Consider the following 17,402-nt stretch of genomic DNA (forward strand, 5'->3'; position numbering starts at 1 on the left):
TCAGCTAACTGTTAGATCTGAGTTCACACACAGGGCCTAATCAGAGAGGAGGGGAGAGGAAAAGAGAAGAGAACAGGAGAGGAGAGGAACATTTCTCACAGTAATCCCTCTCTTTTTTAAACTGCTAACTTGTTTTTGAGAGCTCAGAGGCTGTGGATGTCTATCCAGTTATGGATACACAAACACAAACACACACACACACTCACACACACAAAGAGACCCACACATATACACAAACACAGAGTGTCAGTCTAGACTCTTTTAGTCCTCTAATACACCCCTGCTGGGATGGTAAGACTCTTAGCTGGAGTTAGAACTTTTCAATTATGGCTGTCAAAACCTTGACACACAAAGTACACTGGCCTAAAGACACAAGCCTCTGAGGCTTGTCGGTGTGTGTGTGTGTGTGTGTGTGAGAGAGTGTGCACATGCAAATGTGCCTGCATCTCATATATGTGACTGTTGATGTGTTGGTTTGTGTGTCTCTGTGTGTGTGTGTGCCTGCAATATCTTTGTGGATGTGATAACATAATTATAACATAATTATGGTAGAGAGAGACTGACCCTTCTCCTTCTCGCCACAAAGCCATGTCACATGGCCAAAGAACACAAATACACACACGGAGGAAGAGGGAGGGAGAGGAGGGAGAGAGGCAGGGAGGCAGGAGGTAGCGAGGCAGGGGAGGGGGAGAGGCAGGGAAGAGGGGGGGGCGTTCTCCAGGGGTGTGCTACTCTGATGATGATTAGCTTAATGAGCCACTCGTTAAGACTGCAGCTGCAGGGGGAAACACACACTGACCTCTCTCTCTCTCTGTCTCTGTCTTTCTCAGGAGCGGAGAGAGAGACAGAGAGAGAGAGAGAGAGAGAGAGAGAGGGAGAGGGGGAGAGAGAGAGAGAGAGAGAGAGAGAGAGGGGGAGAGAGAGAGAGGGAGAGCGAGAGGGAGAGAGAGAGAGAGAGAGAGAGAGAGAGAGAGAGGGATAGAGGGAGAGAGAGAGAGAGAGAGAGAGAGAGAGAGAGAGAGAGAGAGAGAGAGAGAGAGAGAGAGAGAGAGAGAGAGAGAGAGAGAGAGGAGGAGGAGCGAAGGAGCGAAGGAGAGGCAAAGAGGCAGAGGAGTTTGTTTGGCATCCAGCTAAGCCCCTCTGACCCCTCAATAGTTCCAAAACAATACCCTTCCTCCTCTATTCTTCTCTACCACCATTTGCCCTCAACCACACTCTCCCTGAAGGAGGTGCTGCTAGAAGGGAGAGAGAGAGAGAGAGAGAGAGAGAGATAGAGAGAGAGAGAGAGAGAGAGAGAGAGAGAGAGAGAGAGAGAGAGAGAGAGAGAGAGAGAGAGGGATAGAGGGAGAGAGGAAAAAAAAGATAGAGAGTTGAGGAAGAGAGAGAGAGAGAGAGAGAGAGAGAGAGGGATAGAGGGAGAGAGGAAAAAAAAGATAGAGAGTTGAGGAAGAGAGAGAGAGAGAGAGAGAGAGGAAAAAAAGATAGAGAGTTGAGGAAGAGAGGGAGTGGTAGAAGGATAGATGAGGGAAGGTAGAGAAGATACAGGGAGGAATGTGAAATGGGTTGGGGAGGGAGAGTAGAGTTGTGCGTGTGTGTGTGTGTGTGTGATGCTATAACCCTCTCCTCTGCTCGTTGACAAGCCCCAGAGACCCACGCTGGGCTATCAAGCTTTAATTAACTCACTGGCTAGCTGTTTATGAGAGCCCATTATTACTGGCTAATTAACATAGTGGACATGAAACACACCCCTATTGGCTGATTTATGGTCGACCCATATGATTGGTGGCTGGTGGTGTGAGACATAACTACAGTGGATGTGGAGTAGAGTAAGATGAAGGAAGAGAAAGAGAGAGAAAGCAAGAGAGTTGGGTTGACTGGACAGTGGAGATTCCAGTGTTATTGCTTTGTGTTTGGTTCCGTGTAGTTCTAGATTGTTCTAGACTGTTCCCCTCTGCAGCACTGTGCAGCCTCATCCTACTGAAGTGAGTGAGAAGATTCTCCTGTGAAAACCTTCTGTGAAGTCTCTGAGAAAAGGGCTTTGGCAGAACACAGTGAAATAGTTATGAGATCCTCATCTATTCTTCATTTGACAGAATGGGGGGATAAACAGATGTGAAGCCCACCGGGGCGGAAGCTTCCAGAGTCTAGGCTCTTTGTTCCGGAACGTTCCACTGTTTCCATTGACGTTAACAGGTGGACACGGTTGCTTGTGAGCGAGGACACAGACAGAGGTCGAGGTGTTTCCTCAGAGGGAAGTTCATAAAAGCTGACCACAGCAAAGTCCTGCCTGAAGAACACAAATGCAGAACACAAACAAACACACACATACACACACCACACAGACACTCTTTTGAAGCCCTGGACTCATCTCTCTCTATCTACCTTCACCAGATTCTCTTTTCAATACCTGTGTGAGTGTGTCCGAGTGTGCGTGTTTCTTCTCCCCTCTTCTCCTCTCCCTCCGGCATCTTCCTGACTTCCAAACTACCTTGAACAACATAATACGCACACACACACAGACTGACACACCCCAGCTCTTAACCTGACTGAGTGGGCGGAGCCTGGTGTTGAGGCTGCTGGGAAACCTGCTCGCCAAACACAGCCTGACACCAAGTGGATTAAAACAGAGAGTGGACACTCTATCTCTCTGTCTTTCACACGCACAATGGTGCACACACTCAACACACACACACACACACACACACATACGTGTTTTTCTTTTTCCGACAGACCCATCATATGTGTGTTTTAGAGAGAGAGGGAGGGAGTTGTAATTGATGTCACACCCAGACAGCTGTGTCAGCTCTGCATTGTAGTGATTTGTCTCATTTCAGCCAAGGCTGTTCTGTCGTTAAGCAGGCCCTAATTAGGGAGTGTGTCTGTGTGCGTGCGTGTGAGGCAGTGCGTGTGTGTGGACAGCACCGGTGTCTCTGGTCAGGAGACGTGCTTTCCCCTGTCACTCCCCAGCAGAGTGCAGAGAACACGAGTGTCTTCTTAATTGTTTAGGATAGAGTGCGTGCATCATCAATCTGCTGTTGGGGGAAAATTGTGCGTGTGCAGTGTCTTTATTTAGATGAATAACAGAGGAAGTATATTGTTGCCTTGGAGATTGCTTCTAACACCTTTTGCAGTTCTTGTATTGGTATCCTCAATGGAGATGTCTAAAATAAGTCTGATTTCAGTCCAGTCACAGTGGTCCAGACTTCTAGACACAGCCTCAGAAAAACACCTACAGTTAGTAGGGTTAGCTTTAGGGTTAAATGGTTGGAGTGATAGGGCTAGGGGTTGAGGGTTACATGGTTAAGGTTAGACTAAAGGATGTATGATTACAGGTAAACATTGTATTCATCTTTATATGACTTACTGCATGTATTGCATACAACTACTATTGTAGAACATTAGTTAAATTGAATTGAAAGGGTGGGTGTGTATTCTGTTTAGTAACACTGTTCAAGGTAGTTTAGAAGTCAGAGAGTATGTATGTGTGACTCTTATTTCAGTGTGTGTGTGTGTCAGTGGGGTGGGGTTTATATTTATTAGAACAGCCAAATGGGGAGGTATGAATGTTCATCCTTTATGAAAGGCTACAGGAGAGTAACTTCCCTCAGGCCTTTTACACACACGTACACACACACACACACACACACACACACACACAGTGTACACGGACTCACACATACTGTGTGCACAGACACACACACACACACTCACAAACAGCACACACACACACACACACACTCACATACACATAGACACTACACAAACATGCACATACAGTATGCACCACACAAACAGACACGCAGACATTACAGACACGCCAGTAACCCTGGAGAGAAGACGCCCTCCGGGCGAATAGGATAAAAAGAGGGATGAGACAGGAAGAGAGAACACAACCAATCAGAAGGAAGGGCTTAGAGAAAGCCACCAGTGGTGGGGGTGACCCTTGGGGCTAGGGGGAGAGCCCCCACCCCACCCCCCACCCCCTGCCCCACCATGAGCTGGGAGACTGGAACTGTGGTTAATTACCAGAAGTTGTGTGGAGGTTGGCTGCGTGTCGGGCCGCGCTGGGCAGGGAGAGCAGCTGCTAATTGGGGATTACAGGCGAGGAGTACGCGGCTACAGAACTCTCCAACGTTCATAATGTGGTGTAATTGGAGAGAAATGTGTCACATACGGAGAGCGGCCTGGAAGCCTGCACTTTACAGCCAGGATTAATTAACAGACAGCTTCATCCCTCTAATTGTGTGTTGCCTGATAAGGAGAAGGGAGTTGAGCCAATTATCACTTCCTCCAAACCCACTGGGGGCCCCCCTGCAACCCCCTCCACCGCACCCCCCCTTTCTCTACCACACAATCTCTGGTTGGGGGGGGGGTCTGTACACAGCTGTCGGAGGTCATCTGAAATTAAAGAAGCCCCTTCTTGATGACATAGGGAGAGTAAATTGAATCGTGTTAAATGATAACGAACTAAAAGTGCAATCTCTTTTCTCTTCACACTCTCACAGCTAAATCGCCAGTGGTCATGTTCTGCTGGTGCTTGACTGAGATAGGGAAGTGTTCCTGTGTCGGAAAAACACCAGTCTCTCTTGATCCATCTCTCTCTCTCTCTCTCTCTCTCTCTCTGTCTCTCTCTCTCTCTCTCTCTCTCTCTCTCTCTCTCTCTCTCTCTCTCTCTCTCTCTCTCTCTCTCTCTCTCTCTCTAATATGATGATGTCATTCATTCAATTCAGGGCAGATTGTTACATTGATAAATACTGAGACTAAGGATTTTGGTCCAGATGGATCCATTTTCCAGGAGCGAAGAGGAGACAAGCTCTTGGAGGTGAATGTAAGTGTGGGTTGCTGGAGAGGCATGCCCTTGAAAGAAGGTTCACCACTGAGTAAAACAACAGGTTGTGTACCAGATGCTCATAAAGGGAAGGCTAAAGGCCACCCGAACACCTGGAACTGAGCCGGACATTGGGAGGCCACCTGCAGGCTGGGGTCCACAGTACAGCAACCTTCCACCTCAGTGTGAAGACTTGAACAGCTTCTCCACGTTATGGTTACATGTGTGTATGCATCACCTAGCGTTAAATAGCATTGCTCTAAATGTTACTGCCATTTCTGTGTTGCCAATACCTAGCACAAGGTAGCATCTCTCTCAGTGTTCGCGCTGTCTTTGTGCTAGCAGCAGCTAGTTCTGGTCAGCATACTTTAGTACAGCTACAGCTACAGGGCAGAGGAAGAAAGGAGAGGCAAGGTGATTTGAAATACCAACACTGTCATAGCCTTTCACTGAGCGGCGAAGTTCTCCCACTATGGCAGCACTCGCAAGTTAAATAGCATCAAGAGAGACCAGACCCAGAAATGGAGAGAGAATTTAGGGAAGGAGGATGGGAGGAGATAGAGACTGGGAGAATTTAAAGGAGGGGAGTTTGAAAAATAGGCCATGCTTCCGACAAAAAAGAGGAGAGGATAAAAAGAGAGCGAGGGAAAGAACAGGGGGAAAATCAAGGCTCTTAATTGGCTTGTTAAGACTTGAAAGTGGGAGCTGGAAGAGGGCAGGCCTTGAGTGGGAACGAAAGATAGAGGAGGGGGAACGAGAGTAGACAGAGGAAGAGAGAGAGAAAAAATGACCGACCAAGGGGGAAGCGGGGGTGAGTGTGAAGGGTGGGGGGATGTGGGGGTAATATAGAGTGTGAGTGAGGGGTAAGAAAGACGAAAGTGTTGAAGTTATGTTGAGCGACAACTTTGTTTAATTTGTGTGTGATTTGCGGGGGTGATTTGGTGTGCTACAGAGTGTGTTTGTGTGCGTGCGTGTGTGTGTGTGTGTGTGATTGAGCCGTGCAACGCAGCAGTAGCAGTGCAGCGCAGCGCTGGTTGATGAAGTCATTAGGCCCTACCTCTCACCACTCCATCACTCTGACACATCAATAGGGGGGCTGGGATGGCGGTCCTTACGCGCAGCCAGAACACCCCACCCAACACACAAACACACACATACACACATACACACACACACACACAATACAGCCTGTTAATCGCTCCAATCATTCAGTTGGAAAACCTGAACTCTTGGACATGGAGCACCAACCCACTGGTCTCTCTCTCTTTCTTCTTCCTTGGCTCTCTTGCACTGCTCTCTCTTTCATGTCTTCATGTTCTCTCCCTCTGTCGTCGTCTAGGTCTATTGTCTTTCATCATCTCCTTGTTCATTCTGTCCATTCTCTCTCTCTCTCTCTCTCTCTCTCTCTCTCTCTCTCTCTCTCTCTCTCTCTCTCTCTCTCTCTCTCTCTCTCTCTCTCTCTCTCTCTCTCTCTCTCTCTTCTTCTTCCATAATCTGGTGTGGTGTAGTTTGGAGGCCTGTTCCCAGTATGGAGAGCTTCCCTTCAGGAGAAGGGATGTGATGATGTCACAGTAAAGATGGGGGTCACAGGTTACAGTCAGAGTGTGTGATTGGCTTGAATCCGAGAGAGTTCGACAGTTATGTAGAACGAGCACAAGGAGAGGAGCCGTGCCATTAAAATGAGAGGCAGAAGGAGACAGAATCAAAGAAAGACAGACTGTGTCCAGCTTTGAAGCTCTCTAGCTCCTAACAGGATTCCTTAGCTACACCGGGAGGAGGGAAGGAGAAAGGGGGAGGGCTGAAGGAGAGAGGGAGAGAGAGTAAGAGAAGGAAAAGAGAGAGAGGAGATAGGGAGAGAGAAAGAGAGCCTCCAGCCTCTGACTTCTGTAATCACACCAGTAAGAGTGTGACCTAGTTAGCCTCTGTAGCCTCCGGAAGAAAAAAAAATCTCATTCTTTTTTTTTGTCTCTCTCCTTCTCCATCTCTTTTTTGTTTGAAATTCAGTTTCTGTTCACCACTCCTTATTTTTGTATTTACCACAGTTTCCTTCATTATCTTCCTATCTTTCTTTTTTCCTTATCTTAGCATACATGTTAGACTTCACTCTAATTGTATTGGTGTTCTAGACTGTACTAGCTGTCTAGGCTGTTCTAGCTATGTGGACTGTTCTAGCTAAGTGGGCTGTGCTGGCTATACTAGTCCCTGTCTCATATTAAAGATATTAGGATGAATAGTGAGACTGGAGAGGACCGTGGCTGTATCGACCAGCTGGTTAGCATACTGTATCTTCAGTCTTAATAAATCACTCCCAACAGAGCAGCAACACGCCCACATAAGTCAACACTGCAATAGAACATCGTCAGAAAGATGCTGACACTCGAGAAAACCCCCACCAACCCCACCTCTCCTCCTAAAGGCAAATCTAATTGGTGGGAGGCTTTTAAATGACATCGCTGGATGAAACCTGATTTCTCCATTGAAGGATGGATGTCTCAGTGAACTAGACTCCTCCAGGAGCTCTGGTGGAGGAAGAGGGAGAGGTGTGGGCTTCCTCCCAGGGATGGTGAGCCAATCTGGGGGAGGGAGGGTGGAGAGAGGAGCCTGGTTCTCTGGGGAGGTTGCGTGGTGTGTGTGAGCGGGGTGTTGACCCCCTCGCCCCTCCCAGCGTCCCACGCATGGCTATTCCTGACCACAAGCCAGGGCCCTGAGCTCCAGGTGCTGGATTCAAATGTAAACAATCACATAATTCACTGTCTGTCCTCCCCCAGTGTATTACACACACAAACACACACACACACACACACACTCTCATCCACATACAAACATACAGACACACACACTCTCTCACATACACACACACACACACACACTCTCCTCCACATACAAACATACAGACACACACACTCTCTCACATACACACACACACACACACTCTCCTCCACATACAAACATACAGACACACACACTCTCTCACATACACACACACACACACACATACACACACACACACACACACACAGACACACACACACACATACATACGCACATCCTCCCACAGTATACTGTACACTTGGATACTGGAGATACAGTTGTAGGAGGGAGAGTGTGTGTGCAAGCATGTGTGTGTGTGTGTATCTGGGGACTGGAGATAGCAGGGAAGTGCTCGTGGGTGTCGGCACAGTACTCTTGTAGGATGCATTGTTGCTGTAGCTCCCTGTATCGTGTGGTCCAGAGCTGATAGCAGCTAGGAATACAGTATACAGCACTCTACAGTTCACTACAGTTCACTACAGCACAGCACAGCACAGCACAGCACAGCACAGCACAGCACAGCACAGCACAGCACAGTATAGTACAGTACAAAACTGGATTGTACAATGCAGTCCAGTCGAGCACAGCATAGCACTGTACAGAACAGGATAGTACAGTACAATACAGTACCGGATAGTACAGTACAGCACAGTATGGAACAACACAATAAAGCCCAGAATGATACAGTCCAGTACAGTTCACTACATTACAATACAGTACAATATAGGACAGTACAATATAGTATAGTATAGTACTGTACAATACAGTACACCAAAGCATAGTACAGTACAGTAAATTCCTAATAGAGAACACGACAATACAGTCTAGTCCAGTGCTGTACAGCAGCAGAGTGGGTGGGAGGAGGTAGCTGCGTAGCTGCTTCTGTAGCAGTGGGATGAATTGTGTTGTTTCTGCTGCTAAGTGCCATTCTGCTGGCAGGTAGATGGTGGTGTTGCTGTAGCTGTTCCAGAACTGCTGCATGGTCAGGAGATGATAGCTGAGAGAGAGGGAGGAGAGGAGAGGAGAGGAGGGAGGAACATTCTCCTGTCTCTTCAGTGTTAGTGTGTTTACCAAAGGACTTTATCCCTTATTGTCCCTTACTCTTTACAGTGTGTGTGTGTGTGTGTGTGTGTGTGTTTGACTGCATGCGTGTGTGGTCATTACCATGTCACAGTACTTACGTGCCCACATAAAAAACTCATCTCCTTCTCTGTCCCCATGTGAGATTTATGGCAAACACCTCTCCACATCTCACACATACTAACTCCCATACACACACACACACACACACACTCACACACACACACACACACACACATATTAACTCCCCACATACACACACATCTCCACACCTCATCATACCAACACCCACCCACACAGACACACAGATACATCCACACACACACACACACACTCACACCTCTTCATAGGGTCCCATGGCGTCTTCCCTCTCTCTTATTTATCACTTTTCCATTTTTGCCCCCGAGCGCTGGGGCAACAGTAAATCAGACACTACCCCACCCTGTCATCCTGCGATTACCTGCAGGAGCATAAAGGGACTGCACACACACACACACACACACACACACACACACTCACTCACACATACATTCATATAGTTTAGCTAACAACACTTGCACCCACTGTTCAAGAAAAAAAAATTGCAGACTGCCCTCACACGTGTGGGTGTGGGTGTGTGTGGGTGGGTCTGTGTGTGTGTGTGTGTGTGTGTGTGTATGTGTTTGTCGGGGTGTAGGTGTAGGTGTATGTGTGTTTCTATTTGTAATCAATTTTTAGCTAATAGTGCATGTGTGAGCAGCAGTCCAGATCTAAAGCAGACCATCAAAACACCATTACTACAGTTACAAAGAATGGGTTTGAGAGAGAGAGAGAGAGAGAGAGAGAGAGAGAGAGAGAGAGAGAGAGAGAGAGAGAGAGAGAGAGAGAGAGAGATGGAGAGAGATACTTTGTGTGAGTGTACGTGTGTGTTTATCTATTTGTGTGTGTCTGGCCTATGAACCAGCCTATAAGATCACATTACACATTGATTCCGTCTTATCTGGCTCAGATTAGTGGTTCACACACTGATGCTCACGCATGGCCAGACACAAACACACACACACAAACTGACGTACGCACACTGCACACAAGCAGGCACACAGCCCCATGAGTAATTGAGGGAATCACTCATTTGCTGTGCATGAATTGATTTTTCTGATGCACTTGACCACTTGTGGGATTCCAGTATAATTACATTTAACACACAATTACCACTCTCTCAAAGCTCTAGGCTAAGTGGCAACCTCTGTAATGGTGTGTGTGTGTTTCTGTAATGGATGCTCTAATGGAATAATGATTATTGCATTGTTAGAAAACTACAAAGTGGTTGTGAATAATCACGTCAAGAAGATGCCTTCTGTGTGCAGTTGACATGCAAGATGAAGGCTTTTTAGTTGTTTGTTTTTGTGTGTATACGTACATGGTGTGTATAACAGTGGTGAGAGGTCAGAATATTTGAAATCAAAATTCAAATATGCTTTCCGTCTCAGACGGAAAACCCGTTTGTTAACACACACCTGCGTGTGCGCGCACACACACACACACACACTCATAAAGCTGTGAGGAGGCAGACTGGCACCCACAGATAATGACAGAAAGTCCGATCATTAGACTCTTACTGTGTGTGTGTGTGTGTGCCATTCTCTTCTATCTCCTCACCTCCTTGTCCTCATGTCCAGGTCCTTCTCCTCCTGCCCTTGATCCGCTGTATACCAGGTGAATACTAGTACTAATACTACCACACAGCAGTACAAATGTATCAGGTGACATTGTAGTACTTGTGTAGCAGATTAGCAGTTTTTTTGATCTGTCTGAGAGGGAAAGACAGAGAAGGAGACAGAAAGAGAGAGGGATGGGGTGTGCAGGAATGAGGTAGAGCACATCTGCCACTTTCTATTAAAATGTTGGGTTCACAGGCCAGCAACCTAAGTGACAAACAATCCATCCTGCTTTACCTGCTCAATGCCAATGAGGCCTGATAGGATGGGACCGGACCACATGACCACACCTCAATCTCTTTCAATCAAAGAGGCTGCATTAGAAGTCTGGTTCTGTCCTGCATTATTTCAGTCTCTCTCTCTCCTTCTCTCCCTCTGTCTCTCTTTCTCTCTCTCTACTCTCTTCCTCCCTTCCTCCCTTTCTCTCTCCCTCGTCGCTCTCTCTGTCTCTCTCTCTCTCTCTCTCTCTCTCTCTCTCTCTCTCTCTCTCTCTCTCTCTGTCTCTCTCTCTCTCTCTCTCTCTCTCTCTCTCTCTCTCTCTCTCTCTCTCTCTCTCTCTCTCTCTCTCTCTCTCTCTGCTACACTCCACTGGTTCTCTTACAGCTTCTAATAACATTCTCACAATGCTCTCATCACACACAACCCCCAGCACACCAATAAGACACACACACAAATCAACATTGAAGAGCATACACATATACTTGCACACACATTGATTCAAATGCCACTAATACAGTACACACACATGTATGCACACACACACACACACACACACACACATGGCTGTTTAACGGGGCAGATCTGACAGGATAGATTGTCTCAGTCCCGGGGGGAGAGTGGGCTGGAACAACAGTAAATAAATAACCAATGACAGGCACAGAAAATATTAATATCCATCAGAGCTCTGTCACAGCAGGGCCTGCTCAGCTTCCTCTGTGTGTGTGTGTGTGTGGTTGTCTGAGTGCATGTGTGTGTGTGTGTTGGCAGCTGGGATTGTTAATTTGGTTAGGCTAATATTTTAATAAATCAACTTCTGAAAGACATTGGGGAGGGAAGTGATGAGCTTGATGCCTCTCAGGATAGTCGTACTCTGTTCTGTCTGTGTGTGTGTGTATGTGTGTGTGTGTGTATCAACTCAGCCAGCAGAAAGAGTAGTGTTAGCTGAGTGTGTATGCTTGTAAGAACCTCCTTGCTCGTCTACTGGTGAGCAGAACAGTTCAGTCTTACATTGATGTCGACTTTTTAATGATAATACATCTAAAGTGTGTGTACTGGTGGGTAAAGTGTGTGTGTCCAGTCCCCACTCCCCAACACACACAAACTTTTAGCACTCTAAGGCTCAAAGACTATATGTGTGGAGTGTTTCCTAAAGGCCCACCAACGTCCTGTGATGTGAAGCTCTCCAAGGCTTGGTGCTTGTGCACTTTCTCCTCACTCCTCAAACCTCATAAAGATAGACATGGTCTGTTTACCTTCTGCAGACCAAGAACAAACGTAGTTCATCTCTATGCCTGTCTGTCTGTCTTTACGCCTGTCTGTCTTTATGTCTGTCTGTCTGTCTATATGCCTGTCTTTCTGTCTTTATGCTTTTCTGTCTGTCTGTCTGTCTGTCTGTATGCCTGTCTGTATGCCTGTCTGTATGCCTGTTGCCCATCTGTCTGTGTGCCTGTCTGTGTGCCTGTCTGTCTTTATGCCTTTCTGTCTGTCTGTCTGTCTGTCTGTCTGTCTGTCTGTCTGTCTGCCTGTCTGTGTGTCTGTCTGTCTGTTTTGTGTGAACACTTTTCTTACATCAAAGCCCCCTGGTAGTTTCAGTTTGTTTAGTGTGATGGAATGTCTTGTGCTGTACGTGATTGTCTGGAATACACACACACACACACACACACACACACAGCCACATGTAAAACACACACACACCACACACCCCACACACACATTAGCAGTAGATAAGGGTTCCTTCCAGGTCAGTCGTGGGTGCGTGGCCTCCTGACAGACGGCCAACTTCCTTCCTCTCTTCCAACCCCTATTTCAGCTGTTACCATGGAAACCAGGTCGTCAGGGTAGCCCAACAACAGAGTAGCATCTCCCACATGTCTTCTCATCTCCTCTTCCCTTCTGCTATTGAGGGAGAAGTATTTTAATTGCTTGCAATTAATAAGAGTGGAAACAGCAAGAGAGAGAAGGGGGATAGAGAGAGGTTGAGAGAAGAAGGGAGATAAAGGAAAAGAGAGAGAGAGAGAGAGAGAGAGGGAGAGAGAGAGAGAGAGAGAGAGAGAGAGAGAGAGAGAGAGAGAGAGAGAGGGAGGGAAGGAAGGAGGGAGGGAGGAACTGTCTGTATCTGTTTTCTTTAAGCTGTTGGCCATGAAGCACCATCTGCTTAGACTTCTCTGTTGTAGCTGCTATAGTTTGTGTGTCTGTGTGTTTGTGTGTGTAAGGGCAGAGCTTGTTCTATATACAGTATCTTATAGGTGTGGAGAGGAGGAGGATTGTTTGTTTTTTTAAATCGAGATATGAGAAGGAAAGAGTAGAGAGGAGGCCGGTGGAAAGAGCGAGGGGGGGGAGAGGAGGAGGGAAGGGGGGGAAAGAAGAGGAGTGTAGAGAGGAGGGATGAGAGGGGACGGCCGGGGAAAGAGAGAGAGGAGAGGATGAGGGAGGGGAGGGGAGAGGAGGGAGGAGAGAGAAAAGGTTGAAGGGAGGATGGCGGAGGATGTAAAGGGAAAAAAGCGAGAGGTCTGAATGAAAGGAGGAGAAATCCCCCCCCCTCCTCCACACACCTCTCCTCCTCAGGCCAGTGTAATCCCTCGTTCCGGGCCTGTGTGATTCCTGAGCAGCAGAGTGGCCCAGGTAATCCCCACTGGTGGGAGACACAGACAGAGGGGGAGTGGAGGGAGGATCCAGGGAGGGAGGATGGCGGAAGAGAGGATGGAGGGCATATAGGTGGATAGAATGAGAATGAGAGAGAGAGAGAGAGAGAGAGAGAGAGAGAGAGAGAGAGAGAGAGAGAGAGATGGGGGGAGAAAGAGTTGCCCCAGGGGAAACACTGATAAGAAAGGAGGATGAGTGGGAGGGATTTGGTGTGTTGTGTGCTTGACAACGTGTGTGTGTGTGTGTGATGACGTGTGGAAGAGCAACCACATGGTGACACAATGACAGAGAGGAGAGACAGAGTGATCACAGGCAGGAGCTGAAGTGACACAAGCCAATAGAGAAATATTCACCCCAGAGGGGAGGGATAAACACACACACGCACACGCTCTCACTCCCTCTCGCTCACACACACACACACACATGTAATTGTAGAGAAAGTGCTTTCTGACCTGCCACTGGGACAGCCTCGTTCTCAACTTGCCTTTATTACGCACACCTGACTCCCAGGTGAGCGCGAGGGAGGTAGGTAGGGAGAGAGAGAGAGAGAGAGAGAGAGAGAGAAAGAGAGAGAGAGATAGAGAGAGAGAGAGAGAGAGAAAGAGAGAGAGAGAGAGAGGGGGGGGGCTGATAGTCTCACCTCCTTCTGTGATCCCCAGAGACAGAACAGTCTGATTATGACAGTAAATGTTTCCTGCAGACTGAGGATTGGAGGGAAGGAGAAAGGGATGGAGAGCACGCAAGGAGACAAGAGGACAACGGCACACGCACACAGACAGACTTTCTGCATTTTGAGCTTCTAACGTTCTGTGTGTGTGTGTGTGTGTGTGTGTATACACAGGTCTAGAGGACTACAGAAATAACTACAACCCAGCCTGTCACAGCTCGTCTCAGCCTTCTGTGAGTACCACCACGTCAGTCTGGGCCTCAGCAATGGCTAATACCTCTACTTTACTCTACTTGACTCTACTTGACTCTACTTTACTGTGCTCTCCTATACTCTACTCTATTTTACTCTGCTCTACTTTACTGTACTCTACTGTACTCTACTCTGCTCTACAGTGCTATACTCCGTTCTGCTCCATTCTACTGTGCTCTACTCTGCTATACTCTGCTCTGCCTTGCTCTATTCTATTGTGATCTACTGTATTCTACTATGTACTCTATACTATATATACTCTATATTGTATACGCTTTACGCTATGCTCTATTCTGCTCTGGTGTAATCTGCTCTTCTGTCCTTTACTTTACTTTAGAGTAGTACACTTGTAAGATTGTGTTTGTGTGTATGTGTGTGTGTGTGTTGTGCATCAGGCCATCTAACCGAGAGCACTTTCTATCCAATAAACAAGCACCCTCTTAAATCCAGTAACTGCGCCGCCGGCCTTGAATATCAAACTGTTTTCCTATTAATTTATTTTTCACCATTCAATGTGTTTTTGATACTTTTTATTATTTGGCTCACCTTGAAATTAATAGCTCACCTCATTAGAGTGAGCCAGCCTAGCTGATGGAACATCCCCCCAGGTTAGAGCACAGGACACCAGCAGAGACACTCTCTGATTGGCTCTCTGTAGGACGGAGGGGGGTCGGGGGCAGGGCAGCGGGCGTCGGGGGGATTGGGATGTACTGTATATGTTCATATTGACATTTTCCCGACCATAACAGTCTTGCTCCTGTCAACTTCAGACACTTGTGTGAGGGCACTTGTAAACACACCCAAACACACATACCATATCCAGGTGCTTGCTCTCAAGCCACTCAAAACCCACACTCAAACCCTTTCTGTGAAGAGAAGAGAGAGACGGGGCATAGAGGGAGGGGAGAGGGAATGAGGGAGAGGGGAATAGGAAGCGAGAGAAAGATCGAGGGAGATGAAGGAAGGGAGTTGTAGGGAGCGGGGAGGGAGGTAAGGAGGGAGGCAGGGAGGGAAGGAATGATGCAGGGAGGGAACGAAGGATGCAGGGAGGGAGGGAGGTAGCGAGGGAGCGAGGGAGACGGAGAGAGGGGCAAGGGAGAGAGGGTGAGAGGGAGAGAAGCGAAGGTCGTAAGAGGGTTGGGCCCTTGGGGAGCAGCTCTGATGCAACTTGCTGTAAAACTCTGACATGATTCTATTATTCACCACAGTACTAAAACTGAGACCTTTACACACGCAAACGCACACACACACACACTTGCATGTGTCATGACAACTGAGACCTTTGCATAGAAAGATGTCTCGACACACTCATAAGGCCAGGGAGAGGAGTGCTGGTCTTGACACATGGAGAGGGCAGAGAGAGGGGGGTCAGTCTCTCATTGTCTAGTTAGAATGCTCTGGTACATTTATGAAGACGATCATCACTGTGTTGGTGGGACTGGAGCTGTCCATGGTGCCAGCTGGCAAAGTTGATTATCTTGGTCTGTAAAGTGTTCAGAAGTTGGATGCAGCATACAGCATGTGTGTGTGTGTGTGTGTCTGTTAACCTTGTCTAAGTAGAGACAGTATGGAGACCATGGGAGCTGAGGGGAAAGAAACATGGCATTTTACTGCTGCAAAGCACACACACACACACACACACACACACACACACACATACAAAGACACACTCGTCCGGCATCCCTGCCCCAGGCAAAGTCACAGTGTGTGCCATTATCAGAGATTAGAGGCTCTATCAGAGACAGCAGGCCTTTAAAACACCTATCAAAGCCCTAACAGCTTACTGCTCACAAATACACATGCACACACACATCGACTGTCAAGCCTCTCCCAGCATATGCAGAGCGCCATTCCACCTTGATAAGAATCACTGCTTCCACCTAGGCTTGACAATGAAATAAAATAGACACACCAAAATAATAAACCCCCTCTCTCGCTCTCTTTCTCTATCTATCTCTCTCTTTCCCTCTCTGATTCTATTTCCCCTCACTCACTCTCTTGCTCTCTCTCTCTCCATCCTCACCCCCCCCCCCCCCCCCCCCCATCCCTATGTCTTGTCTCTGTGCTGAAAGTGAATTCAGAGCGGCAGAATCAATTTGCTGTGCGCTGGGTCGGCTTGTCGTGTGTGTGTGTGTGTGTCCAGGTTCTGCCGTGTGTATGTGGGCATGAAGGGAAAGAGTGTATTTGTTGGTGTTTGATAGTATGTATGTAATGTGTGTTTGACATTGTGTATGTATGTGTGTGCGTTTGCGATGGCTCTGTGTGTGTGCACATGCATGCAAGCCTGCATTTGTTTGAATGTGTGTGTGTGTGTGGAGAGAGAGTATTGCCCTGTCAGTGATATGATCGGGGCTGTAAGTCTTGCTAGGTTAGAGACGACACACAAACAAGGTCAGACCATTGGTGATAGAGTGAGGGCCGAGACAAGCACCCAATGGCGAGGGGAGGGGAGGGGGGGGGGGGTGGGATGGGATGGGGGACAGATATTGGACATAGAACCTATTGTTGTGTGAGTGTTCAGACAGACACTGTCTGATGGTCATCAGGAGAGGAGCATGAACACACTGCTGTTACCTGGCACCGTGGGAGGGGGAGAGGGAGAGAGGAGGAGGCGAGAGTGGAGGAGGAGAGGTAGACGAGGAGAAGGGGCATGGGGAAAGAGAAATAGTAGAGGTGGAGATGGAGATGGGGAGGTGGTGGAGGAGGAGGAGGAGAGGGCGAGGAGGAGGAGGAGGAGGAGAGGGGGAGGAGGAGGAGGAGGAGGAGAGGGCGAGGAGGAAGAGGAGGAGGAGGAGAGGGGGAGGGGGAGGAGGAGGAGAGGGGGAAGGGGAGGAGGAGGAGAGGGGGAGGAGGAGGAGGAGGAGGAGGAGGAGGAGGAGGAGGAGGAGGAGGAGGAGGAGGAGGAGGAGGAGGAGGAGGAGGAGGAGGAGGGGGAGGAGGAGGAGAGGGGGAGGAGGAGGAGGGGAGGACGTGGCGGGAATGTCAGCTCAGATGTATCTCCCACAATCATCTTTCTATTGTTCCATCTCTCTTGCCCACTCTTTATCTCCTTCTCTCCCCCTTCCCTCTCCTCCTTCTCATTCTCTATGATCTAACTCCAACAGGCTCCCCCCGGGCCCTATGACCCTGTGCTGTGGGAACACACACACACACGCACATACACACCGACACACACACACACACACACCTGCCCTCTCAGCGTGTG

At 48.2% G+C, this 17,402-nt stretch overlaps 1 protein-coding gene across 1 annotated transcript in view; it reads left to right on the top strand.

The window, feature by feature from the left end:
• rbfox3a (RNA binding fox-1 homolog 3a) overlaps positions 1-17,402 on the top strand; it is a 218,308-nt gene that overhangs the window by 48,645 nt on the left and 152,261 nt on the right. The window contains exon 3 of the mRNA XM_084670214.1: positions 14,120-14,178. The gene's annotated coding sequence lies outside the window, so the exon portion shown is untranslated. The remainder of the gene's footprint in view (positions 1-14,119; positions 14,179-17,402) is intronic.

The sequence above is a fragment of the Hypomesus nipponensis genome, chromosome 13 (assembly GCF_054491055.1).
Source record: "Hypomesus nipponensis isolate SF chromosome 13, ASM5449105v1, whole genome shotgun sequence".
In the NCBI taxonomy this organism is placed as follows: domain Eukaryota; kingdom Metazoa; phylum Chordata; class Actinopteri; order Osmeriformes; family Osmeridae; genus Hypomesus; species Hypomesus nipponensis.